The sequence below is a fragment of the Podarcis pityusensis genome, assembly GCF_964106645.2.
Source record: "Podarcis pityusensis genome assembly, chromosome: W".
Classification (NCBI taxonomy): Eukaryota; Metazoa; Chordata; class Lepidosauria; order Squamata; family Lacertidae; genus Podarcis; species Podarcis pityusensis.
In genome coordinates this window covers 24795551-24821923 of record NC_138045.1, presented here as the reverse complement: position 1 = coordinate 24821923, position 26373 = coordinate 24795551, and the positions used below count along the sequence as shown (strand labels likewise).

Here is a 26373-nt window from a genome sequence, read left to right as displayed (position 1 = left end):
GAACAGTCCATTATGCAGATGTAGTTTTGGTTACTGCATTTTGCTAACTTGGGTGCCGTTTTTCATCTGCCACCAGACAACTCACCCCCACCCCCCAAAAAAACCGGTCACTGCAAGGATTCAGGAAACTGTGTAAGGGTCGAGGCACCCGAACACATAGTTTTGCTAGAACTTTTATGCAACGACTAGACTGGTGAAGTGTTAGGTTCCATACAGCATCGTCCAACAGTAGTGCTTGCTGTACCCCTCCAGTTTGGTGCGCATTAAGGATTCTGCACAGGAATTCAGTTTTTCCCATCACGACTCAAAGAAGTGACCTCCAAAATACATTGTGCAACTTTCTCCAATGGGTAAAATGCCTTCATGGTAACTGAAACACGAGGCAAAGCAGAGGTGGATTTAGGGCAGTGAAGCTCTTCCCCTGCACAGGATGTGGGGGCCAGAAGGGAGCCTTCCTGCCTCCTTCCCCAAGCCTAGTTAGCGCTCTCCCAGCTTTGGGAATGAGATGAGAGGGCTCTAGGACCCCACCAGAGCCTTGTGCATCCTTCCCCAAGCCTGACCCCTCCCCTGCCTGGCTTTTAGAAGGCACCAGGAGGGCACCATATTACCAAGGTCCCAACCTGGGTAAAGTGTCATTTGTTCTTCAGTAAGAGTGCCTGTGCAAACAGAACAGAAACGGTGATGGTAGGGACAAATGGAAATGACCTTCCGTTGAGCACTCTGTCTTAAGCTCCCCTCGAAAGCTGGGGGATGCATATAGGTTCTGGTAAGACCAGACGCATTTGCACAGAGTATTTGATCCCTACAGCCCATGTTCACAGAGACAATGCCACCTGTGGAAGTCCTTTTTTTTTTTTAAGATATTTATTGAAGTTTTCAAAATATTACAAAAAGAAGAGAATAATGACGAGAAAAATAAAGAAAGAATACAAAAAGTAAAATATAATTAACAGGATAAAGAAAAAAGAAAATTTCAAATAAAAAACAAAAAAGTGACAAAATTACAAAAATCCCAAAGTTTTGTTTTTTTTAAAAAAGAAAAAAACCCATTTAAAAACAAGTTCATTATTTTCAGACCCTTAACTGTCATTGCCTTCTTTCTTAGACCTCCTCCTCCTCCCTTCCTTTGTATCCTAGTTATTAATTATCCCAGCAAATCCTTTCCTTTCCATGTTTCATAAAATTCTATCATTACATTACCCTAGACTATTTTAATCCTATCTTTCTATAATAAAATAAACCTTAAAGTTTAAAACTTAAGTCTTAACCTTACCAGCTTCTTATAATCATAATATTCTTTCATAATTCTTTAAGCATCTTTACTAAAGCCAGGTAATTTCTTCCAACATTTTTCTATCATTCATCAACTTTATGAAACATTCTAATAATAAAGAAAGAGAAAAAGAAAGATATGAACAAGTCCAATCTTTATCCAATGTCCCTTCCTCCTGGTTCCGGGATTTGTCAGTCCTTATTCCCATCAGTCTAGCCCGGTAACCTTATGTCCGAGGCCCTCAGGTCACTTCCATGGCCCTTCCGCAGCTCTTCTTCGTATCTATAGCTGTAATTTCCCTTATCTCCTACTCGTGGTAACTCCAGCTTGACAATGTCTCTTGCTCGTGGTAGCTCCAACTTGATAATGTTTTTAACCCTTCTCGACAGATCAGACCCTTTTCCGTATTCATCGCTGCATTCCATGTAGTATTTAAAGGCATATTTCAAGGGCCCTCCAAAGTTGAGAGCCCCCACAGTCCCAAGCATTTCGCAGCCCATTACCATCTCCTGTTGGGTCTGTTCTGTCAAAACACACTCCTGATTTAATACCACAAACTCCTGTTCTATCAAAACACACTCCTGGTTTGAATCCTGAGTGGGCTCCACATGTTTTCCCACAGTCTGGTCAAAACATTCCACTGCCTGTTTAAGATTTCTAGTCGAAATGACCATCCAGTTCACCTTATCGTGTAATTCTTCCAGTAAAGCATTTGTTTTGTAAAAAGCACACACCAAGGCTTCTGAGTACATTGTCCTGCAAAGTCAAATACTTTCCCACGGTTATTTTATAACAGCTGTCCGTTCCCTGGAGTTAGTTTCACAAGCTCCCCCTAGGGGGAAGACTTATGTTTATTCTTGCTACAAAGTTTCCTTTTTTTTCCAAAGTACTTGAGATACTTTGTCCATATATATTCCTTTAAAATGCGAAAGGGAACAGTGGAATCACAAAGTTTCTCTTCTTTTAGCTGTCTGTCAAAAAACAATTACCTTGGTGAACTCACGTCAGTCCTGACACCCCGCTCCAGAATCAGGACGGAGGAAAATTACTTCCTTTTACAGTTACTTCAAAAAGTCCAAAAAAAGATTCCCAATTTAAAATGTTGAAATCCACTCTTTTAAAGACGATTTTCTGAGCTCTAGTGTAAATTGCCTTTGCTTTATTCTGTTTACAAAAGAACGGAAGGGTGACTTCCTGTTTAGCCCTTCCCGCTCCGTACCAAATTCAATAGATATTTTTTTATATATATAGTCCGATTCTGTCCTTCTCACAAATCTTTGTTTGATATCCAATTGTTCAAATTCTAAGTACTCACGGGTGCTTATTTTAGTCCAAATTGTCCCAGGAAAGAAGGCAGCGCTCTCCGGCAACAGCTATGCGGCTTCGCTCCACGGAAATAGCGATTGACTCACAGCACCGCGCCACTTCCCCCTCCTCACTTCAGAGCCCGTTAGTGGGTTCCTTAGCGGATTGGGGGGGCGCTAAAGGTGCCCGCCGAGTCCCACGGTCACAGGCTTAATCCGCCTGTGATTTTGAAGGGGTCCCCGCTTTGCGGTAGTGGAGTAGACCCTGTTTACCGTGGAGCCAGTCCCTCCAATTCAGAGGGAGTCCGCCATTGCCGGTGGCGCCACCCCGGAAGTCGCCATCTGTGGAAGTCCTAACCATGCCACATGATTGACAGGCTATGTGCAAGTCTAATATGGGGTGTGTGCAGCTAGGCCCCTGCAGCAGGCTGCGGGGAGACTAAGGAAGCCTCCCTTTTTAAAAAGGTGTTCAATCCAGTGCTGAACTGGAAGCGTAACACTGGCCCTCCAAGCTGTCACGGGTGAGGTTTCACTATGTTACGAGACGCCTTAAAATCGAATAAACAAGAAACATGGGGGGAAATATTATGAGACTCACCGCAGCCAATTAAGGCCTGGTGAGATGCTGCTGATTAGCTGGATAGCCCATGTTTTCTACCAATGGAAGATTGGCTGGCATACATTTAAGATACAGGTAGGTAGCCGTATTGGTCTGCCGTAGTCGAAACAAAATAAAAAAATGCCTTCCAGTAGCACCTTAGAGACCAACTAAGTTTGTGATTGGTATGAGCTTTTGTGTGCTCATGTATCTGAAGAAGTGTCATACCAAGAACAAACTTAGTTGGTATCTAAGGTGCTACTGGAAGGCATTTTTTATACATTTAAGAGAAAGTCTTTCATTTAAGAGTTATCAACATAAAACGTTTTAAAGCAATTAGACCTATTAGTACAGCAGCATCCCAAAGTTCAACAGGTCAAGCCATTCATAGTTCCACTATGACTACATGACAGGGCTGAGAAAGGGAGTCACCGCAACTCAAGTTGACTTCATCATGCGAGGTTCAAGTCTTACATGCTTGCTGCTTGAAACATGGCCCTATGGGTGCAGCTTCCCCACAGCAAAGCGTTTATGAGAAGCAGAGAATGACTTTATCCTCTTCCAGCCATTTGAGGAGTGTTTCTCATAAATGGCTTAGCTCATCTCGATTGGATTCTGCCCCACGTGGCAACCTTGGTACGGACTCCACTATGAACTGCTCCTTAAGCATATGCCTGGATGGGAAAAGCTGCTCAGATCTAACATGATGGCTGTATTCTCTTCAAGAGAAGGCTCGGACCACCAAGAGTTCTTTGTAATAAACCATTTATGCATGCAGCGTTAGAAATGAGCCACAGTGTTGTATAAACCTTGGTCTTTATTAGGGCTACATCAACAGAAAGAGGGGTTTGCCACTAGAAAACAAGTAGATGTGGAACAGACTTCCACTGGTGAGTGGTTGGCTTTGGTTTTTTACAAGGCAAATTGCAAAAAGAAGCTGCAGGTTGTATTATCATAGATGACTATAAATAGCCTAATCATGAATAGATGAGTTCACTCAACATCAGTCTTTTCTCAAAGCAGCAACAGAACTAGAACAGAAATGAGATATCGGCACAAAGCAATGTGGCAGCAGCAGACATACCCTCCAAGCTGTTCTTCAAACGTTTACAGACCTCAAAAAATGTGAGCTGCAAAAGAATGGCTACTTCTTGAAAACACTGACATTTTGGACTTGGAAGGTTTCAATAATGTATTTGGATGGCATGCATATCTATGGTATGATAAGGTCAAAGCACATAAAGCATTTAGAAACCACATTGTCAGGAAAGCGCTATTTAATGTTTGGTTAAGATATAAGGATTTGTTAGAAAACAAAACCCCAAGGTGGCTGTCACCAATGGAAGCGAAAGCCTTGAAAAAGGTCAATATGGAGGTCAAATGGCCGAAATATTGGGAAATTCTGGAACAAGACGGAGATAGACTGAAATTGCAGAGTTTTGAAAAACTAAAAAACAAAGTGCGAGACTGGCTTCATTATTATCAGATAATGGAGGCATTTAAATTGGACAGGAAAATTGGCTTCCAGGTGGAAAGATCCAAATTAGAAACAGAATTGTTAGAACCCAAAACTAAGAATTTGTCAAGAATGTATAACTTGCTGCTGAAATGGAATACTCAGGATGAAACGGTAAAATCGGCTATGATTAAATGGGCACAGGACGTTGGACATAACATTATGTTTGCTGACTGGGAACAGTTATGGACCACAGGTATGAAATTTACGGCATGTAATGCCTTAAGAGAGAATATTATGAAAATGATATACAGGTGGTACATAACCCCAGTCAAGCTTGCGAAAATCTATCACTTGCCCGATAACAAATGTTGGAAATGTAAAGAAACTGAAGGTACATTTTTTCACCTTTGGTGGACGTGCCCAAAGATTAAGGCTTTCTGGGAAATGATATATAATGAATTAAAAAAGGTATTTAAGTATACCTTCCCTAAGAAACCAGAGGCCTTTCTCCTGGGCATAGTCGGCCAAATGGTGTTAAAAAAGGATAGAACTTTCTTTATGTATGCAACAACAGCAGCAAGAATACTCATCGCAAAGTATTGGAAGACACAAGAACTTCCCACGCTGGAGGAATGGCAGATGAAACTTATGGACTATATGGAATTGGCGGAAATGACTGGTAGAATCCGTGACCAGGGAGAAGAGTCGATGGAGGAAGATTGGAAGAAATTCAAAGACTATCTTCAGAAACACTGCAAAATTAAGGAATGTTAGAGTGATGTTGGACTGAAAACAAGTGGTTTCCAGCTGTACAGGTTAAAGTTAATGATAGACTAAGATTAAAGATTAAGATTAAAGATGTTTAAAGAAATGGAAATTTGATATTAAGAGGGAAAATTTTAACGGTATATGATATTAAGACCAAGGATTAGGTTTAAAGAAGTTGAAGTTATATATTTTAATATTTTATCAAACTAAAGATTGGGATTAAAAAAGTGGAAAAGAAACTGCTGGACAAATAATTTGGATTGGAATACAAAAGAGGGAGGTATGAGGAAGTCCAGAAAATAAGTAACTTAAAAATGGAAATGGAAAAGAGATACTGTTTTTAATTGTTATGTTTTTTGCTTTTTTATTGCTGAATTTTGTGTTCTTTTTTGTGTGTGTTGCTGTTATATGTATTGTGTATGTTTTTTTGCTTTTTTTTTCTCTTTCTTTGTTGTTTAAAATCTTAATAAAAATTATTTTAAAAAAAAAACAAAACAAAAAATGTGAGCTGCAAAAACCTTAAAGCAAAACGAAGCTGAAACAGTACAACTGGACTATAAGGAGGCCAACTGGGAAAAAGTGAAATTGCTAACTGTCATATTGAAATCATATATACTGTACTTGGTGTGTTCTTTGGCGTTCACTCATGTTTATGAAGGCCACATTAGACTATGTTCAGGAACACCCATGTCTTCACATATAAATTGGATGATACTCCTTTGGAGTGAGTTTCCCCCTACAAACTGGGCAAAAGTTAGCATACCTAAGAAAATTGCTGAGGCACTGACTACAGAAGATGTGGCCACAAGTTGTTGACACTATAAGCCGTCCGCTTTGCACAATCTCTGCAAAGCTGTCTATGCAAATTCCACAACTCAAAGTGCCTGAGGATCTTGCAAATTCCCTCCTTCCCACTTCTCTGGGGAGCTTTCTAGTGGCAAGAGCACCACTCTGTGTGTGTCTGCTATCATCACCACCACCACCACCACTAAATATGAGGCTGTCAGACAATGGTTGACGTCTGAACTCTCTATTGGGCTGCTGCCCACTCTCTCCAATAAGCACAACAGAATCGTCCTGTGTAAGATCAACAACTATAGATTCTGAAGTTTCGCAAGTGAGGTCAACTACTTCCACATCAATACTTCTATCATTAAGGCTGCGTGGTTCTACTTGTGCAGCTGCAACAGCTATTTTCCTTTGATTACAGGTTTGCACAGAGCGAGTCTTGCATCCACAATACTTTCTCTGAACCGCCTGGTGCTCAGGTCCTTTGCTACCACCGAAAGGAGTAGTTTGTTCCATAAAACTCAGCCCTGCTACAGGAGGGGAGCCAGTAAGGGCAGTTTGTAACAAAGGTAAGGCCAGGGAGGAAGTGGATGGCAGGGAGGAGGAGGAGGAGGGGATACAGGGTTCAGAAGCAGTTCCCACCATCATCTTGTCCAGAGTATGAGGAGGTCTTGCGGAGGTGTTGCGACTGCCCCTCTTGCTGTTGCTGTGCTGGGTTGCATTACATTCTGTACTTGTTGAACTCATGATGCACAGGGATGGGAGAGGCACAGGCTGCAGAGTACTTGCTTCCCCCCTTATCTCCGTGTGCTGCTCCCTGCTTAGTCACCAAGCAATTCTGTAATGTGATAATGATGATCATGAATGCTCTCTCTAAAGCAACTTGATGCAACTGGTGACGCTTTGGAGCACCGTGACTTTCTTAGAGTTGTCTCTTTTATAGCAGGTACTCCAAAGCTGGAGCAAGTTCAACATCTTGAGGAGTTAGGGCAGGCTTCCTCAGCCTCAGCCCTCCAGATGTTTTTGGCCTACAACTCCCATGATCCCTAGCCAGCAGGACCAGTGGTCAGGGAGGATGGGAATTGTAGTCTCAAAACATCGGATGGGCCGAGGTTGAGGAAGCCTGAGTTAGGGTGTCTTTCGTGTTACTCTATAGAACTGCATTCACGTGGGAAGAAACAGGATTAGGCTAAGAAGCAGGCACACAAAGATTTGTTTTCTATCTTTCAGCCAAGAGATTAGCTAAAACAATTAGGATTATTACGAGGTGGAGCATCTTTCCCTACCTTGACAGTCCTCTTTATACAAGAGTCTGATAAGGAGAAGGGAAGAACTCATGATGAATGTCTCTTCTTGAAGAAGAACCAGGGCACATAGCCAAGCTGAGGACGATGGGAAATCTTAAATGAAATTCCTCCTATGGCTGCTCTTGCAAGAGGTATTTCCCAGGTATGACACATTCAATGTGTACACCCAACAGGGTGGATAAAAATCAATGATTTAAAAAAGAATAATTAAAACATCTGTTTTTTATTTAAATTGGATTTTTAAAATAAAATGCTTTTGGAGGAAAGATCTTTCTAAAGATAGTTTTCTATTTAAGTTACATTATAGTCCAAAGGCTATTCATCAGGAAAGAAGTATTTGTTTTAAGTCTTTCATGTGTGCTAAAACTCAACAAAAAAACCCCAACACGTTTAACCACATTAGTTAACAAACATGGATACATATTGTCAGAGCTGCTTCCAGATCCTAGCTCACAGAGGATCACGCTAGCCAGCGATCATTAAATAAAAGTCTTTATTGAGTTACAGTTTCCATTCTCAAGCTGCTGCGTGCAACTCTACGTCTCATGGTTAGATCGGCGAAGCTCCATCTGAGTCTCCGCCCCTTGTACACCAACTTAATATCCTAGCCTTGCTCCACCTTTTCCGCCTGACTGTTCTTCTCTGGGTCCCTCTGCCCCCCGGGGTCTCTTCCTTCCGGGATTCCTCTGACGCTGACGCTGACCCCCCTGACTCTTCTCCCTCCTTTCGGCGGGCTTTAGGACCTGGCTCCCTTTCCGGGCTGCCTACTGCGCCACCTTCCTGTGCATTTGAACTTGGCACGCGCGCCCAACCTTCCACCTTCCGTCTGACCGTTTCTTCGCTCCCCGATGGAGGTGTGGCCACTCCTGACTCGTGCCCTCCCCCCTGTTGTGAGCTGCCAGCGCTTGATCCCTGGCGCCCTTCCTCTTCCCTGCTCTCTGGCGGTGACGCTGGTCCTGATTTCCAACTGCTCCCCTCTGAGTCCCCTCTGGCTCTATCTTCCTGGGGTGTCCCCCTAGGCTCCCCCCTTGCCCTGGCCACTGGTGCTCCTTTCTGTGAATCTTCTGATTCACTGGAAAGACTCGGAGATCTCGGGTCGTCGTCATCACTCATCTTTTCTTCTGCCTCCTCTCCCTCGCTCTCTGTTTCCTCCCTTGCCCTTGCCTCTGCTCCTGAACCCCTGACATCCATCCCCCCCTCGAAGCCCCCTCTTCCCCCCTCCCCTCCTTCCGGTGCGGGATCTGGGTGCTGCCGTGTCAGGGGGACGAATGTCGGATACAGTTCGCTTCCCGTGGCGGGCCGCCATCCGAAGTCTTCCGGTTCTTCCTCCCTGCTCTCGTTGACGACGGTCACCTCCGCTTCCATCTCTGTGCCGCCATGCTCGAAACCCGGGTCGTCCCCGAAAACGTCCATGTCCGTCTCTCCCTCGTTGCCTTCTGGAGACGTTGCTCGTCCTGGACCCTCCAGCCACCTTCTGCGGAACTGCTCCTCTGGTCGATCATCCCACCAATACGAGGGTTCTGAAGCAGATCCCGAGGGTGACCCCTCCGGGGAACGGGCGTCTCGTGTCGGTTCCTCGTCCGAGTCGAACCCCCGGAACGTGCTGGCTGAAAGCGTGGGCGTGAAAAGCCAGTCGTCGAAAAAGTCTGCTGGCATTGGCCTATGTGGGAAGAGGGCATGAAACTCTTCTTTGAGCAGAGGTTCGTCTAAAGCGTAGCCCGGCACCCAGCTGTTGGCACTGGCCGGGGTGCCCTCCTTGGCGAGAAGGTATTCTACCCCCTCTTCCCCCCATCTGGAGTCCAAAATCTCCGTGACTTCGTTGATGCGCTCCTCCTGTGCCACTCCCCCTTGCCCGGTTCTCTCTCGGAGCGGACCCGGTGCCGTTCCTGGTTCCTGAAACCTGTGAGGTGCCTTGTAGGGAGTGAGCACCGATCTGTGGAACACCGGATGCATTCTGGAACCCTCCGGAAGAGCCAGCCTGAAAGCCACCGGGTTGACCTGTTCGTCGACTTGGTAGGGCCCCAGTTGTTTATGCCCTAGTTTCTTCTTCGCCAACGACCTGGCCGGCACTGCGTGGGCTGCTAACCAGACCCAGTCTCCCACATGGATCTCTTCGCCAACCCTTCTGTGTTTGTCCGCTTGTACCTTGTATGCGTGTTTAGCCAGCTCCAGGTGCCACCGCAGCTGATCGTGGACCTCCTGCAACTCCGACGCGAACGCATCTGCTGTCTGCGGCTCCCCCTCCCCCATTCTTTCCAGTCCCGGGAAGGTTCTAGGGTGCCTCCCGTTGTTGGCGAAGAACGGCGTGACCCCCGTGGACACATGCTTCGTGTTGTTGTAGGCGAACTCGGCGAGAGGCAGGTAATCCACCCACGTCGCAGGCTGTTGATTCGCATAACATCTCAGGTACTGCTGCATGATGGCATTGACCCGCTCCGCTTGCCCGTTGGTCTGCGGGTGTCTAGCCGACGCCAGGTTGATCTTGACGTTCAGGAAGCCCATCAGCCTCTGCCAGAAGTTTGAGATGAACTGTCGCCCTCGGTCGGACAGAATAGACCGCGGCAGACCGTGAACCTTGAACACGTGGTCTATGAACAGTTTGGCGGTTTGTTCCGCCGTGGCCACCTTCGCACACGGAATGAAATGTGCCATCTTGGAGAACAAATCCACCACCACCAGCACAGCCGTCTTGCCCCTCGAGCTGGGCAGATCCGTGACAAAGTCCAGGGCCACTCTCTCCCATGGCTCGAACGGAGTTTGCAGCGGTTCCAGCAGTCCGGCCGGCGGTCTGTGCACTGGTTTGGACCTCTGGCAGGTGTCACACCTCGCCACGTAGTCCGCGACTTCCCCTCTCATTCCGGGCCACCAGAAGTCTCTGGCTACTAATTCCACCGTCTTCTCCTTGCCAAAGTGCCCGGCAGTGGGCGCGTCGTGCAGCTGCTGCAGTACCTTGGCGCGAAGTTCGTCTCCCGGCACGTAGATGGCCCCTTTACGGATGAGCAAACCATCTCGCAGCTGGAACTCGTCGGTCGCTGCCGTGCCCCTGTGCACCTCTGCCATCTTTGCTTGCGCGAAGGAGTCATCCTGCAACGCTCGTCGCACCGCATCCAGGTCAACTGTTGCCGCCGCGCACGCCCACACTGTCGGTGCGAAGATGTGCATGGCGGCCGCTGGCGTTGCCTCCTCCAGATACTGTGGCTTACGGGAGAGAGCATCCGCCATGATGTTGGTGTCCCCCGGGACATACTCTATTCGGAAGTCGAAATTCGCAAAGAACTCAGCCCAACGTATCTGCCTCTGGTTCAGGAACTGTGCCGTGCGCCAGTGCTCTAGATTCTTGTGGTCCGTGCAGACCTGCACCGTGTGCTTGGCGCCGATCAGGAAGTGCCTCCACGCTTTGAACGCTGCATGAATGGCCAGCAACTCCCTGTCCCAGATGGTGTAGTTCTGTTCGGACTTGCTGAGCTTCCTTGAGTAAAACGCTCCCGGCCTCCAAACCCCCTGCGGGTCTTTCTGCAGCAGGACTGCTCCCACGGCTCTGTCCGAAGCGTCTGTCTCCACCCTCATCGGCCTGCTGGGGTTGACATGAAGCAGCTGCTCTTCCGACGCGAAGAGACGCTTGAGTGCCTGAAAGGACTGCTCCGCCTGCTCTGTCCAGATGAACTTCTTTTTCTTGGAGCTGAGCGTGTCCGTGATGGCCGCTGTCTGCATCGCAAAGCCTTTGATAAACTTGCGATAGAAGTTCGCGAAGCCGACAAACCGTTGGACCTCCTTCCGGTTGCGTGGGCTTTTCCAATCCAACACTGCTCGGACCTTGGCGCTGTCCATGGCGAGCCCTTTATCAGACAACTTGTAGCCCAGGAAATCCACCTCCGTCACGTCGAATTGGCACTTCTCCAGCTTGGCGTAAAGCCTATGTTGCTGTAGCCTGCTCAGCACTTCCTTGACATGTCTGTCATGCTCCTGCTGCGATTCCGAAAAGATCAGGATGTCATCCAAGAAACAGACGCACGTCTTGTAGAGGAGCCCCGCCAACACGTGATGCATGAAAGCTTGAAAAACGTGGGAGCCATTTTGCAATCCAAAAGGCATAACTCTATATTCGTAGGTGCCCAGGGGCGTGAACATGGCTGTCTTCCACTCATCTCCCTCCCGCATGCGAATGAGGTTGTATGCCCCTCGCAGGTCCAACTTGGTGAACACTCTGCCCTTCCGTACCTTTGCGAGGAGGTCGTCGATTCGGGGCATGGGGAAGTCCGATGGCTTGGTTACACTGTTCAAGATGCGAAAGTCCACTACAAGTCTTTTTTGGGGCGTGTCCCGCTTCTTAACAAAGAATACCGGACTGCCCCCCGCTGCCTTGGACTCTCGGATGAAACCGCGCTCCAAATTATGATCTATGAACTCTTTGAGTTCCTGCAGTTCGTCCTCAGACATGGAATACAGCTTCCCTTTGGGTAGCGCCGCCCCCGGCAGCAGGTCAATTTTGCAGTCATATGGTCTGTGGGGGGGTAGCCTGTCTGCCTCTTTCTCGCAGAAAACCTCCAAAAATTCTGCGTACTTGTGGGGAACCGCTTGCAGCGTGCCTAGCTGCAGCTGTGACTCCTCTTCCCCTCCTTCCTGCCTGGGCACGATGCAGTGTTCAGCGCAAAAGGAAGAGCCGAAGGTCAGCTGCCTCTGGTACCAAGCCAGCGTCGGGCTGTGCTTGTCCAGCCAACTCATGCCCAATACAATGGGCGTGTCCGATAGTTGAGTGACATTGAAGCTGATGATTTCCCTGTGATTCCCAAGTCGCATCACCATTGGTGGCGTCTGCTTCACCACTTGCCCCCCTAGCAGCTCCCTGCCATCCACCGTGACAACCTGCAGGGGCAGCGTGGCAGGCAGCAACTGTATAGCGTGCCGGTCGACAAAGTCCTGCCCTATAAAGTCCGCATTGCTTCCGGAGTCAATGGTGATTGGCACGTCCATGGTGATTCCATTGGGCAGCTGGAGCGACGCGGTGAGCTTCACTACCGGTTTGGGCGGGAGGGGGTCCATGGGCTGTAAAATCTCTGGGGACTGCTTCACTGACACGTCTGGTTGGGCCCCAGTGCCTCTTCCTCCAACCAGACTCCTTCGTTTCCCTGCTGTGGTTGTCCTTGCTGCGTTGCTGCAGTTACCATTGCTGAGGCTGCAGTGTGCTTGTGGAGCCTCCGGGGACACTCTTTCGCCATATGCTGTGGATCATCGCAGATGTAACACTTCCTGTTCCCTCTAGGAGGCTTCGCTTTCACTGCTGCCGGTGCTAGGGCTCTGGCTGCTGACTGAGCCCTTGCACCTCCAACCTCCATAGGTTCCGCTCCTCCTCCTGGCGGAGGCGTGGATTGCGCACGCGCTGCTTCTCTGGGAAGGAAGGAGGAGCCCCTGGCTGGTTCGCGCCCTCCACGCCCTTCGTCCCTGCTCCACGGACGTCCTTCCAGCCGCACCCCCACCGCCAGCGCCCTCTGAACGATCTCCTGCGTGGTCCGGGGTCTCTCCCCCCTCGCAATTTCATCTTTAACCGAGCCGTGCAATCCCTCCCAAAACAGGTCTCTTACAGGAGCCGAATCTCTGTCCCATTCCAGGGCACTGACCAAAGCGAAAAAGCGGGCATGGTACTGCCTTACGCTGGCCCTCCCTTGCTTCAGTCCATGTATCTCCTGCCGAGCAAGATCCACGTCAATGCTTGATAAAAAGCACCCATCCATCGCTTTAATAAAGGCATCCGCATTTTGGAGCGCCGGATCCTTATCTCTCCACAAATTGCGCAGCCATGCTTTAGCATCTCCATGCAAATGGGACATGATGAATCCCACCTTCTCTTGCTCATCTCTAAAGTCTTTGTTCAGCAGTTGCAGTGCACACATTACATCTGCTCTAAAGTTGGGGTACTGTTGCAAATTCCCATCGAAGTGAGAGACCAAACCGCCTGTTCGTCTCCCCAACCCAATCCCCTCCGGTTTGGGTGTCAGTTGCCCTTGCTTCGTAAGCACTTCCAACCTGACCTGGAGATCCCTGTAGGCGGCAGCTGCGTCCTCCTCTCTCTTCCTGGATGCAAGAGCCTCGGCATTCAGTCGTGTCACTGCTTCTCTGAGTTCCACTATCTGCTGTTCGGCCGTCATGTTGTCTGCCGTTCGTGAGCTCGCTAGTAGGCACCCGCTTTCTCTCCTCTCCGCGAGGACGTAGATGCCCACAATCTAGAGATGGAGCTTACTGTCAGAGCTGCTTCCAGATCCTAGCTCACAGAGGATCACGCTAGCCAGCGATCATTAAATAAAAGTCTTTATTGAGTTACAGTTTCCATTCTCAAGCTGCTGCGTGCAACTCTACGTCTCATGGTTAGATCGGCGAAGCTCCATCTGAGTCTCCGCCCCTTGTACACCAACTTAATATCCTAGCCTTGCTCCACCTTTTCCGCCTGACTGTTCTTCTCTGGGTCCCTCTGCCCCCCGGGGTCTCTTCCTTCCGGGATTCCTCTGACGCTGACGCTGACCCCCCTGACTCTTCTCCCTCCTTTCGGCGGGCTTTAGGACCTGGCTCCCTTTCCGGGCTGCCTACTGCGCCACCTTCCTGTGCATTTGAACTTGGCACGCGCGCCCAACCTTCCACCTTCCGTCTGACCGTTTCTTCGCTCCCCGATGGAGGTGTGGCCACTCCTGACTCGTGCCCTCCCCCCTGTTGTGAGCTGCCAGCGCTTGATCCCTGGCGCCCTTCCTCTTCCCTGCTCTCTGGCGGTGACGCTGGTCCTGATTTCCAACTGCTCCCCTCTGAGTCCCCTCTGGCTCTATCTTCCTGGGGTGTCCCCCTAGGCTCCCCCCTTGCCCTGGCCACTGGTGCTCCTTTCTGTGAATCTTCTGATTCACTGGAAAGACTCGGAGATCTCGGGTCGTCGTCATCACTCATCTTTTCTTCTGCCTCCTCTCCCTCGCTCTCTGTTTCCTCCCTTGCCCTTGCCTCTGCTCCTGAACCCCTGACACATATGCTTTAATTTTATTGTTTTAGTTAAATACACTATTTAAATTGTTATTAAGGAAATTATTATTTTTCTCCTTCAGCTGTCCACGGAGGTGCAGGTCAATTCTGTGTCCAGGGCAGCTGTTTACCAGCTCCATCTGGTACGCAGGATGAGACCCTCCCTGCCTGCACACTGTCTCGCCAGAGTGGTGCATGCTCTAGTTATCTCCCGCTTGGACTACTGCAATGTGCTCTACATGGGGCTACCCATGGTGACTCGGAAACTGCAATTAATCCAGAACGCGGCAGCTAGACTGGTGACTGGAAGCGGCTGCCGAGACCACATAACACCGGTCTTGAAAGACCTACATTGGCTCCCAGTACGTTTCCGAGCAAAATTCAAAGTGTTGATGCTGACCTTTAAAGCCCTAAATGGTCTCGGTCCAGTATACCTGAAGGAGCGTCTCCACCCCCATTGTTCTGCCCGGACACCTGGGTCCATCTCCAAGGGCCTTCTGGAGGTTCCCTCGCTGCGAGAAGCCAAGTTACAGGGAACCAGGCAGAGGGCCTTCTCGGTGGTGGCACCTGCCCTGTGGAACACCCTCCCACCAGATGTCCAAGAGAACAACAACTACCAGACTTTTAGAAGACATCTGAAGGCAGCCCTGTTTAGGGAAGCTTTTAATATTTGATGGATTACTGTATTTTCATATTTTGTTGGAAGCCGCCCAGAGTGGCTGGGGTAGTCCAGCCAGATGGGCGGGGTATAAATAATAAATTGTTGTTGTTGTTGTTGTTGTTGTTATCAGGGAGAGCATTGGTGCCAAAATGAGTTTGGCAAAGAATGGATTTTTAAGGGAGTCTTTCTAGTGAGCACAGTGCACTGGTGAGGCTGCACAGAAGCAGCGTCAAATGCTAAGGCACAACATAGGGAAACTTCTCGAATTTGCAAAGGGGATTTTTAAAAAAAATAAAAGTCTTGAAGTGCAAACTTTGAAAAGAACAAAAAGTTGCATGATCCCTCCATAGCTTCTCGTTTGCCCAAGGCGGCAGTGCACTGTTGTGCATCTCGATCGGGCTCACAGTCAAAGCGACTGCACAGAAGCAGCGTCAATATTGTCCACCTCTTTTCCAAAGACTTTAAGTAAAACAAACTTACCCAGTAGCTTCTTTGGAAGCTGCCCTCGGACCTACAGCAGGAGGAGAGACACAAAAAGGAGTTAGATCTCCAGTATGGCCCATGCTCAAACATCCAAGGAAGCATCCTGGCTCTTTTACTGCAGCTGCATAAGCATTGCTGGGGTCTAGCATGGGCAAAAGTGCACAGATTGAGAGACTGTTGTATCCTTGCAAAATCTTTTCCTGTGGCTTTTTGCCAGTTCCTCTGACAGGTAGTGGCAAGAGTGTTGAACTAAGACTGGGCAGACCAGGGTCCAAATCCACACTAGGCGTGAAGCTCACTGAATGTTTCTGTCTATCTCCTTTTCCCTGCAGGGGGAGCAGGAGGGAGGGGGTGTGTTCTTCCCACGCTGAGAAGAATCGCCTATCGAGACCTAGCCTGGATCTTGCTGGGGAATGCAGCCAGGGAGGTCAACAGGAGACCAAGCCGGGTGCCTGGGAGTGTTGCCAGTTACTCCCGATATAGGCTTGATTTCCGACACCTCTGACAGGTAGTGGTAAGAGTGTTGAACTAAGACTGGGCAGACCAGGGTCCAAATCCACACTAGGCGTAAAGCTCACTGAATGCCCAGTCCCTGCCTCTCAGCGTGGCTGTGGGACTAAGTGGGAGGGAGGAGAACTCTGTACCGCCCCTTGAGGACTTGGCAGAGCAATGGTTCCACAGTAGCTTCACTTCTCTCGATCACATCAAAGTCGATGCATCGCTGTAGCACCCTGCTTGTGGTTAACGCTTAGCTGGAATGAAATATTCAACGCAGCAATAGAGAAATTAAAATAATAATTTATTTGTCAGACAAATAAATGAGAGGCACAGTGGTATATGGTTACCAAGCTCTGGCCTGGTCTCCTGCCATTATGGCCAGCACTTATATTCCCTCAGCCCAGCCCCCTTGCTCCTCCTTTGGCTGCCTCTGTCCAATCAGCCTGGTTGAATTTCCTATTGGCTGATTGCTATAACCAATCCTAAAAGATACACCCATTTCCTATTGCCTTTTATGGGATACAAAAAGCTATATATTCTTCTATCTATAAATGACAAATAAGTAGTCATATATCTTACATTTGTCTCAACAAGGAACCTTAATTACCAGCTCACCTCTTGCCCTCCTTGCCCTATTGCCCTCCAAAACAGATGGTTAATAGTTTTAAATTTTTATCTTAAACAGATGTCAGAGATCTTGGGTTCACATTCTCATGCATCATCAATGAAAGATCTCTTTTTTGGAGGTCTTTAAACAAAGGCCTGACAACCATATGTCAGGAGTGCTCGATGGCGTCTCCTGTCTGGCAGGGGGCTGGGCTCGTTTGCCCCTCTGGTCTCCTACAGCAATATGACTCTATGAAATAAGAATTTAACATTTCTTTCTTTCTAGATCCTTTGCATAATTACATTTAAGCCAGTATATTTCATACATTATCATAGATAGCTTTTTAGAAGAATAAACCTTCTCAAAGTAAAAGGGAAGGAATAGTTTACAGCCTCAAAATAAAATAGGGAAAAAGCCTCTTCTTCTGTTTACACTCCCCTTCTCCAGCCAGTTGCTTTCTTTTCCATTTGCTCTTGGCCTTTAACCTTAGGAAGATATGACTCAAATTTAATGGGAGGCACAGGGTTTTATTTTACTATTTACCAACTCTTAATTATGTAGGGTCAGTATAACCTTGCTCTCAGCCTGTAATTCCCTTGTTTACGACTTTGAGAATTGTTTTCTGCTATAAATCAGGGGGCCCCCTTGTCCAGGAGGATAAACATCTTGCCAAAGTACTTAGGCAGCTGGTCTTCTGCCTGGCATAAAACATTTGAAAATCTTTAAGCTCATTTTAAAATACAGACCCTAATCAAACTATAAGCCTTGATAAAAATGCAGGCTATGATTAGATGCCTCATCGCCACAAATTGGCCAAAGACCTGCCTGACTCTGAACTGGTGAGGAGCAGCAAGGATGGGACACTTTAGCTGCATGCTCCTGTCCCAAGAACCCAGAAGATGGCTAAGCGCTTAAGGACAGGGCTGAGGTTTTGTCAGGAGACAAAGGTTCTTGAGAGCAGAAGCAGGCCAGGCCTAGGCAGCGCGGCCTACGAGGGCTACACAAATCTGTCAAGCCTAAGTGTTAGCAGTCAAATGCTGGGTCACTGTGACTCGGGACTCATCTTGGGTTCCCTATAATTGTAACCCGCCATCTCTGTGGGCCTCAGTCTGTGTGTAGAGTGTGTGTGTCTCAACCAGTATGTTGTGTTGTTGCAGACGGAGCGGCTCCAGGACTCCAGTTAATCAGTAACGAAGAGCTGTGCCTCTGGGAAGACGAAGAAGGCTGCTAGGAGCACTCGGTGTATGCTCTTTGACTATGCTGTTTCTGAACAAGTTTATTTTCTTCAGTAAAAGGTAGTGCTAAGAGTGTTGAACTAAGACTGGGCAGACCAGGGTCCAAATCCACAGCAGGCCATGAAGCTCACTGAGTGACCATGGGCCAGGCACTACCTCTCAGGGTCATAAGCATTTTATCAAGTCAATATTGCGAGGAACAACTGCATAGCTGAATTGAAAACCCCTAGACCAATTAAGGGATCAATATTGAGACCACAACGTATCACTTATAGATCAAGCAAACCTGTGGCTGATTAATTTATTCATTTTGAAGTGTTCTACTCTCCTTTCCAGTTGAGAGAGTAGCTCTGTGTATGTTACAACAGACTACCATAAGCGAACAAGCGGCACACAGACAATCCAGCACTCTTTGGGCTGGCGGACAGCGTGCTAACCACTTGGGTTAAAGTGGTTATTCTTTTAGGTTAAAGAATATGTAAGTGATTGGCTGCACTATCGCCAAGTCAATGAAATGTTTAAACAGGATTTGAGGGGGAAAGGATTTGATGATAACAAATCAAAATTTGAAATTGATGTATTGAATAATAAATAAATTTTTTTGTCTAAAATGTATAAATTGCTGCTTGAATGGCATTTGAAAGATGAAGAGGTAAAGTCGGTTATGATACACTGGGCCAAAGATTTTGGGTATAATATACAGTTAAAAGATTGGGGGAAACTGTGGAAGGAAGGATTAAAATTTACTGCATGCAATGCTTTGAAAGAAAATGTGATGAAAATGATGTATAGGTGTTATATCACCCCAGTAAAATTAGCTAAAATGTATAAAATAAGTAATAAATGTTGGAAATGTAAAGAAAAGGAAGGACCTTTTTATCACATGTGGTGGGAATGTAAAAAAGTGAAAAGCTTCCGGGAAATGATATATAATGAGATGAAAAATATGTTGAAACAGACATTGATTAAGAAACCAGAAGCATTTTTACTTGGCATTGTAGGAGATGATATTAATAGACAGGATTGTAAGTTGTTTTTATATGCAATGACTGCAGCAAGAATATTATTTGCACAAAAATGGAAGCAAGAAGAAATACCAACGAAAGAAGAATGGAGGGTGAAGCTGATGGACTATGCAGAATTAGATAAATTAACAGGAAGGATTCGAAACCTGCGGGATCAGAGATTCATAGAAGACTGGTGTCAGGGGTTCAGGGACAGAGGCACAGGGTAGGCAGGAGATGGAGAGCGATGGGGATGAATCCCAGGACAGCGAGGAAGAGGATGACAATGACTCTAGAGATTCCATGAGTCTTTCCAGCGAATCAGAGGATTCCCAGAAGGGGGCGCCGGTGGTCAAGGCCAGGGGAGCCCCAGGGGGGACGTGTCAGGAGCAGGGGGCCAGCGGGGGATCCCAAAGTGGCAGCTGGGCGTCAGGACCAGCCTCCCCGCCAGAGTGCAGCGAAGGGGGTGGAGGTTCCAGTGTATCAGGGGAGGCGGCTCCGGCAGTAGAGAAAGGAGGGAGGTCGGAGCAAGCCACCCTCCCGGAAGGGGAGGGGAGTAGTGAAGGGAGTAGCGTAGCTGTCAAAAGGAAAGTTAGAGGTTGGGCGCGCGCGCCAAGTTCAAATGTAGAGGCGCGCGGAAGTACAGGGAGCCCGGAGGAGGGGCCAGGTCCCAAAGCCCGCAGGAGGGGGCAAGAGCAGTCTGATTCCGCGTCGGAGGAATCCAGGAGGGGCGAAACCCCAGCGGGCAGAAAGACCCTGCGGAAAAGGAAAGAGAGAAAGAGGTGGAGCAGCGCAAGCCTCTTAAACTGGTGCAGGGGAGGGACGGATTCAGAAGGGACTTCAGCGGTCTAAGCCTAGCAGACGTAGGGCTGCGCGCCTCGGATCTGAAGCAAACAATGAACTGCAATAAACACTTTTGTATATAAGAAAAGAAAGGCGTTGGTCTTTTGTGAGCTGAGACTTGAGGCAGCCCTGACAGTAAGTCACTTCTCAAAAACTGCAAAAAAAAATTTTTTGCAAACCTCACGAAGTTTGGAAGACATGACTACTGAGGAGCAGATAACGACCCTGCAAAACGCAGTCGCTGAACTCTCCGTTGCAGTACGGGTCTCTCAGAAGACAGTTGCCGAAGCAGAAGCGCGATGCCAGGATCTGCAAGCCAGGTGGGATCAGGCGTGCAAACAGGGGTTCCCGGGGTCCAGATCAGAGGGAATCGGTCTCGGACGGAGGGGGGGCAATTTAGTAGCCCACTTCGATGGGAACCTGAAGCATTATCCCAATTTCAGAGCAGACGTCCTATACGCGCTGCATTTGCTTCGAAAAGACTTCAAAGATGAGGAGGAGAAAGTAGGCTTTATTGTGTCCCATTTGCATGGGGAAGCTAGAACCTGGTTACGCAATTTGTGGCGCGAAGATGGTCTTGCCCGCAGGGACTCTGACGAATTTATCAAAGCCATGGACGCTTGCTTCCAATCTACCGTTGACGTTGATGTGGCGCGCCAGGAGATGCATGGATTGCGGCAGGGCAAGGCTACAGTGCGTCAGTACCATTCTCGCTTTTTTGCATTGCTGAATGTGCTGGGCTGGGAAAAGGACTCCCTGGCAGTGAGAGACTTGTTCTGGGAGGGGCTTCATGGCTCAGTAAAAGATGAGCTGGCTAGGGGAGACAGACCTCAAACCCTAGCAGACGTTGTGCAGAGGGCACTCACGATAGGGGTGCGCCACGAAGAACGCCCTTGGCACAGTGAGGAGGGGCGTCATGTCCGCCCACCAGCTAGAGCGCCTCCTTTTCTTCTTCCCAGGGACCTGGGACGTACAAATCCCTCGCCTATGCTGAAGGGAGGGGAGGAACCAATGGATCTGGGTGGTGCAAGGGCTCAGCCAGCTGCCGGAGCCTCAGCGTCCGGAGCAGTCAAGGCGAAGCCTCCTAGAGGGACCAGGAAGTGTTACATCTGTGACAGTGCACAGCACATGGCTAAAGAGTGTCCCCAGAGGCTCCAGAAGCACACTGCAGCCTTAGCAACAGTAACAGGGGAAGCGTTCCAAGGAGAACAGTTTCAGGGAAACGAGAATGCCTGGCTGGAAGCAGAGATGCTGGGGCTCCGCCAGGCAAGTCAGTGAAGCAGTCCCCAGCGCTTTTGCAGCCTACAGACCCCTTACCACCCAAGCCAGTGGTGCAGCTCACTGCTACTCTCCAGCTACCTAATGGACTCACCCTGGAAGTCCCCATTACGATTGACTCAGGGAGCAACGCAGACTTCGTGGGGATGCAGTTCATCAAGCAGCATCGCATAGCGCTACTACCAGCCACGCTGCCTCTGAACGTCGTCACGGTAGATGGCAGAAAGTTGCTGGGTGGGCAAGTGGTACAACAGACGCCACCCATGCTGCTGAAAATTGGGAATCATCGCGAGGTCATCAGTTTCAATGTCACCCAACTGTCAGACACGCCTATAGTGTTAGGCATGAGTTGGCTGGATAGACACAGCCCATCATTAGCGTGGTACCAGCGGCAGCTCACCTTTGGCTCGTCCTACTGCGCACAACATTGCATCCAGACCGGCCAGGAGGAGGAGGGCCAGGAGGAAGGGCAACAGTTGCATCTAGGCATGGTGCAGGCAGTGCCCCACAAGTACAAGGGGTTTTTGGAGGTCTTCTGCGAAAAGGAAGCTGACCAATTACCACCCCACCGGCCCTACGACTGTGCAACTGACCTCTTACCAGGGGCGACGCTGCCGACTGCGAAGCTGTATTCCATGTCTGAAGATGAGATGCAGGAACTCCGGGAGTTCATAGATCACAATTTGAAGCGGGGATTCATCCGAGAATCCAAGGCCGTGGGGGGCAGTCCTGTGTTTTTCGTGAAGAAGAAGGACACGCCCCCAAAAAGGCTCATTGTGGACTATAGGGCCATCAACTCGATGACAAAGCCCAAGGCCTTCCCCATGCCCAAGATTGACGACCTGCTCGCGACGGTGAGGAAGGGGAGGATCTTCACCAAGTTGGATCTACGCGGAGCATACAATCTAATACGCATGAGGGAAGGTGACGAGTGGAAGACGGCCATGTTCACGCCGCTGGGCACCTATGAATACAGAGTTATGCCGTTTGGTCTCCAAAATGGCTCCCACTGTTTCCAAGCATTCATGCACCACGTGCTAGCAGGACTCCTCTACAAGAAGTGCGTATGCTTCCTCGACGACATTCTGATCTTCTCAGAATCGCAGGAGACTCACGAGAGAGACGTAAAGGAGGTCCTGCAGAGGCTACGGGAGCACAGACTCTACGCCAAACTGGAGAAGTGCCAGTTCGACGTGACGGAGGTGGATTTCCTGGGCTACCGGCTGTCCGACAAGGGACTAGCCATGGACAGCGCCAAAGTCCGCACGGTGTTGGACTGGAATAGCCCGCGCAATCGGAAGGAGGTCCAGAGGTTCGTCGGTTTCGCCAACTTTTACCGCAAGTTCATCAGGGGTTTCGCGAAAGAGACGGCAGCTATCACGGACACCCTCAGTTCCAAGAAGAAAAAGTTCACCTGGACGGACCAGGCGGAGCAGTCCTTCAGGAGACTTAAGAGTCTCTTCGCGTCCGAAGACCAGCTGCTACACGTGAATCCCGGCAGGCCCATGCGGGTTGAGACTGACGCATCTGACAGAGCAGTGGGGGCCGTCCTCTTGCAGGAAGATCCGCAAGGGAACTGGAGGCCCTGCGCTTTCTATTCCCGGAAGCTCAGCAAGTCAGAACAGAACTACACCATCTGGGACAGGGAGTTGTTGGCCATCCACGCGGCTTTCAAGGCGTGGCGGCACTTCCTTATCGGAGCCAAGCACACCGTGCAGGTCCGCACGGACCACAAGAACCTAGAGTATTGGCGCACGGCGAAGCTCCAGAGCCAGAGGCACATGAGATGGGCGGAGTTCTTTGCGGATTTCGATTTCCGGATAGAGTATATCCCGGGAGACAACAACGTCATAGCGGATGCGCTCTCCAGGAAACCGCAGTATCTCGAGGAAGCGGCACCAGTGGCAGCCAGGCACATTTTCGCACCGCAAGCGTGGGCGTGCGCTTCCGCCGCCGTGGACCTGGACGCGGTACGACGCGCGCTACAGACGGATCCGTTCGCACAATCCAAGATGGAGGAGGTGCGAAGAGGGACAGCAAAGGACGGCGAATTCCAGATACGCGACGGCCTGCTGACCCGCAAAGGTGCTCTCTACGTGCCGGGAGACGATCTCCGCGCGAAGGTTTTACAGCAGTTACACGACGCACCCAGCGCGGGTCACTTCGGCAAAGAAAAGACGGCGGACTTAGTAGCCAGAGACTTTTGGTGGCCCCAGATGCGGGGAGAGGTCGCGGATTACGTCGCCAGGTGTGACACTTGTCAGAGGTCCAAGCCAGTGCACAAGAAGCCAGCGGGATTGCTGGAACCGCTGGAGACGCCACTACAGCCGTGGGAAAGGGTGGCGCTGGACTTTGTTACTGATCTGCCCAGTTCGCGGGGCAAGACGGAGGTGCTTGTGGTTGTAGACCTGTTCACCAAGATGGCGCACTTCATTCCTTGCGCGAAGGTGGCAACAGCGGAACAGACCGCCAAGCTGTTCATAGACCACGTGTTCCGGGTGCACGGCTTACCGCGGTCCATCCTGTCCGACCGGGGTCGCCAATTCATTTCCAGTTTCTGGCAGAAGCTCCTGGGCATCCTGAATGTCAAGATCAACTTAGCGTCGGCGAGACACCCGCAAACCAACAGCCAAGCGGAGAGGGTCAACGCCATCATGCAGCAGTACCTGCGATGTTACGCCAATCAAAAGCCTGCAACTTGGGTGGACTACTTACCGATGGCCGAGTTTGCCTACAACAACACGAAGCACGCGTCAACGGGGGTGACACCGTTCTTCGCCAACAATGGGCGACATCCCAGAACCTTCCTGGCGTTGGAGACAACGACGCAGGGGGAGTCGCAGGGAGCTGAGCATTTAGCAGCAGAATTGCAGGAGGTCCACGAGGAGCTACGACGGCACTTGGAACTAGCTAAACACGCCTACAAAGTGCAGGCAGACAGGCACAGGAGGGCAGGAGAAGACATCCAGGTGGGGGACTGGGTATGGTTAGCAGCCCAGGCGGTGCCGGCCAAGTCGTTAGCTAAGAAGAAGCTAGGACACAAACAGCTAGGGCCATACCAAGTTGAGGGCAGGATCAATCCCGTAGCTTTTCGGTTGACCCTCCCAGAAGGTTCCCGAATGCACCCGGTCTTTCATAGGTCGGTGCTTACACCCTACAAGGCCCCACACAGATTTCAGGAGCCAGGGACGGCACCAGACCCACGTAGAGAGTCACCGGGGGGGGGGGAAGTCACCGAGGACCCCGACACTCAACGAGGTCACGGAAATTCTGGAATCAAGATGGGGGGAGGAGGGAGTGGAATACCTCCTCGCCAGGGAAGGTACCCCGGCCAGCGCCAACAGTTGGGTGCCAGATTATGCTCTGGAGGAACCTCTTCTTAAAGACGAGTTCCATGCACTCTTCCCACACAGGCCCATGCCAGAGGAGTATTTTGACGACTGGCTTTTTACGCCCACACTTTCAGGCAGCACCTTCCGGGGGTTCTCCTCCGCAGAGGAGACCACGCCGGAATCGAGCCCTCCAAGGGGATCGTGCTCGGGGGTGGACACGGACCGCTCTTATTGGTTGGACGATCAACCAGAAGTGGGGTGGCGAAGGGGGCCTTGGCAAGCAGCATCGCCTGAAGTAACAGGGGGAGGGAAGGGTTTGGATGTGTTGGGGGAGGACCCCGGTTTCGAGCACGCATACACTGAACTGGAAGCAGAGGAGATCGACGTCGATGAACTGTATCCAGCATCTACCCCCGCTACAACGGAGCTCCCGGAACCTGCGCCCGAGCAGCGGGAGGGGGGAAGGGGGGGCTTCGAGGGGGGGATGGATGTCAGGGGTTCAGGGACAGAGGCACAGGGTAGGCAGGAGATGGAGAGCGATGGGGATGAATCCCAGGACAGCGAGGAAGAGGATGACAATGACTCTAGAGATTCCATGAGTCTTTCCAGCGAATCAGAGGATTCCCAGAAGGGGGCGCCGGTGGTCAAGGCCAGGGGAGCCCCAGGGGGGACGTGTCAGGAGCAGGGGGCCAGCGGGGGATCCCAAAGTGGCAGCTGGGCGTCAGGACCAGCCTCCCCGCCAGAGTGCAGCGAAGGGGGTGGAGGTTCCAGTGTATCAGGGGAGGCGGCTCCGGCAGTAGAGAAAGGAGGGAGGTCGGAGCAAGCCACCCTCCCGGAAGGGGAGGGGAGTAGTGAAGGGAGTAGCGTAGCTGTCAAAAGGAAAGTTAGAGGTTGGGCGCGCGCGCCAAGTTCAAATGTAGAGGCGCGCGGAAGTACAGGGAGCCCGGAGGAGGGGCCAGGTCCCAAAGCCCGCAGGAGGGGGCAAGAGCAGTCTGATTCCGCGTCGGAGGAATCCAGGAGGGGCGAAACCCCAGCGGGCAGAAAGACCCTGCGGAAAAGGAAAGAGAGAAAGAGGTGGAGCAGCGCAAGCCTCTTAAACTGGTGCAGGGGAGGGACGGATTCAGAAGGGACTTCAGCGGTCTAAGCCTAGCAGACGTAGGGCTGCGCGCCTCGGATCTGAAGCAAACAATGAACTGCAATAAACACTTTTGTATATAAGAAAAGAAAGGCGTTGGTCTTTTGTGAGCTGAGACTTGAGGCAGCCCTGACAACTGGAGTAAATATATGAACTATTTGAAAAGTAATTGTGATGAACAGATTACGCTAGTAGGACTGCAAGAAGTTTGGTAAGGTGGATAGTTTGAAATACTGCAAGAAAGACTATGAAAAGCATTATTAGTTAAGGATAATTAAATGTAATCTAGAAATTAAGAAATGCAGAATAAGTGATAAAGAATGGGAAATCATCAGAGGTGTTGACGGAAGTCTAAAATATTGCATAAGATGAGAAGATCTGTTGTATGGCTGTTGGAACTGATATGTTTTTATAGATTATAAGATATTTTTTAAAAAATTATGGATGGCATTGAGAAAGTGGGTAGGGAAAAGTTCTTCTCCTGCTCTCCAAGAATCATAGAACTGCAGGCTCTGAGTAAGATCAGGTCGGCCCCCACGTTCAGCCTCCCAGGTCTCAGGCCAGCTCTCTATCCGCCACACCACCCTGCCTTCCCTTTGCACGCTCAGGAGCTGTCTTTGGCTCCTTGCTGCCTATACCCTCAGAAAAGGAATCCCCGCCCCTCGCTTTCGGAGGGAGCCGCTGCTGCCGTCTGTGCCTGGCACGCTCGCTCTTGTATCATGTCCTGCTGCATCCTCGGAGGGCAAGCGCCTCTCCCCTGCCTTGCCCGCTTCCCATGAGAAAGCCTGTGGGAACCACACTTTCTC

General features: G+C 49.9%; 1 long non-coding RNA gene and 1 pseudogene across 2 annotated transcripts in view; both read right to left on the bottom strand.

The window, feature by feature from the left end:
• The window catches only part of LOC308467843, a 277660-nt gene that overhangs the window by 223776 nt on the left and 27511 nt on the right, over positions 1–26373 (bottom strand). The window lies entirely within an intron of this gene.
• On the bottom strand, positions 6096–7082 carry LOC308467644 (E3 ubiquitin-protein ligase RNF4 pseudogene; annotated as a pseudogene). Its single transcript has one exon. The product of its transcript is annotated as an E3 ubiquitin-protein ligase RNF4 pseudogene (transcript).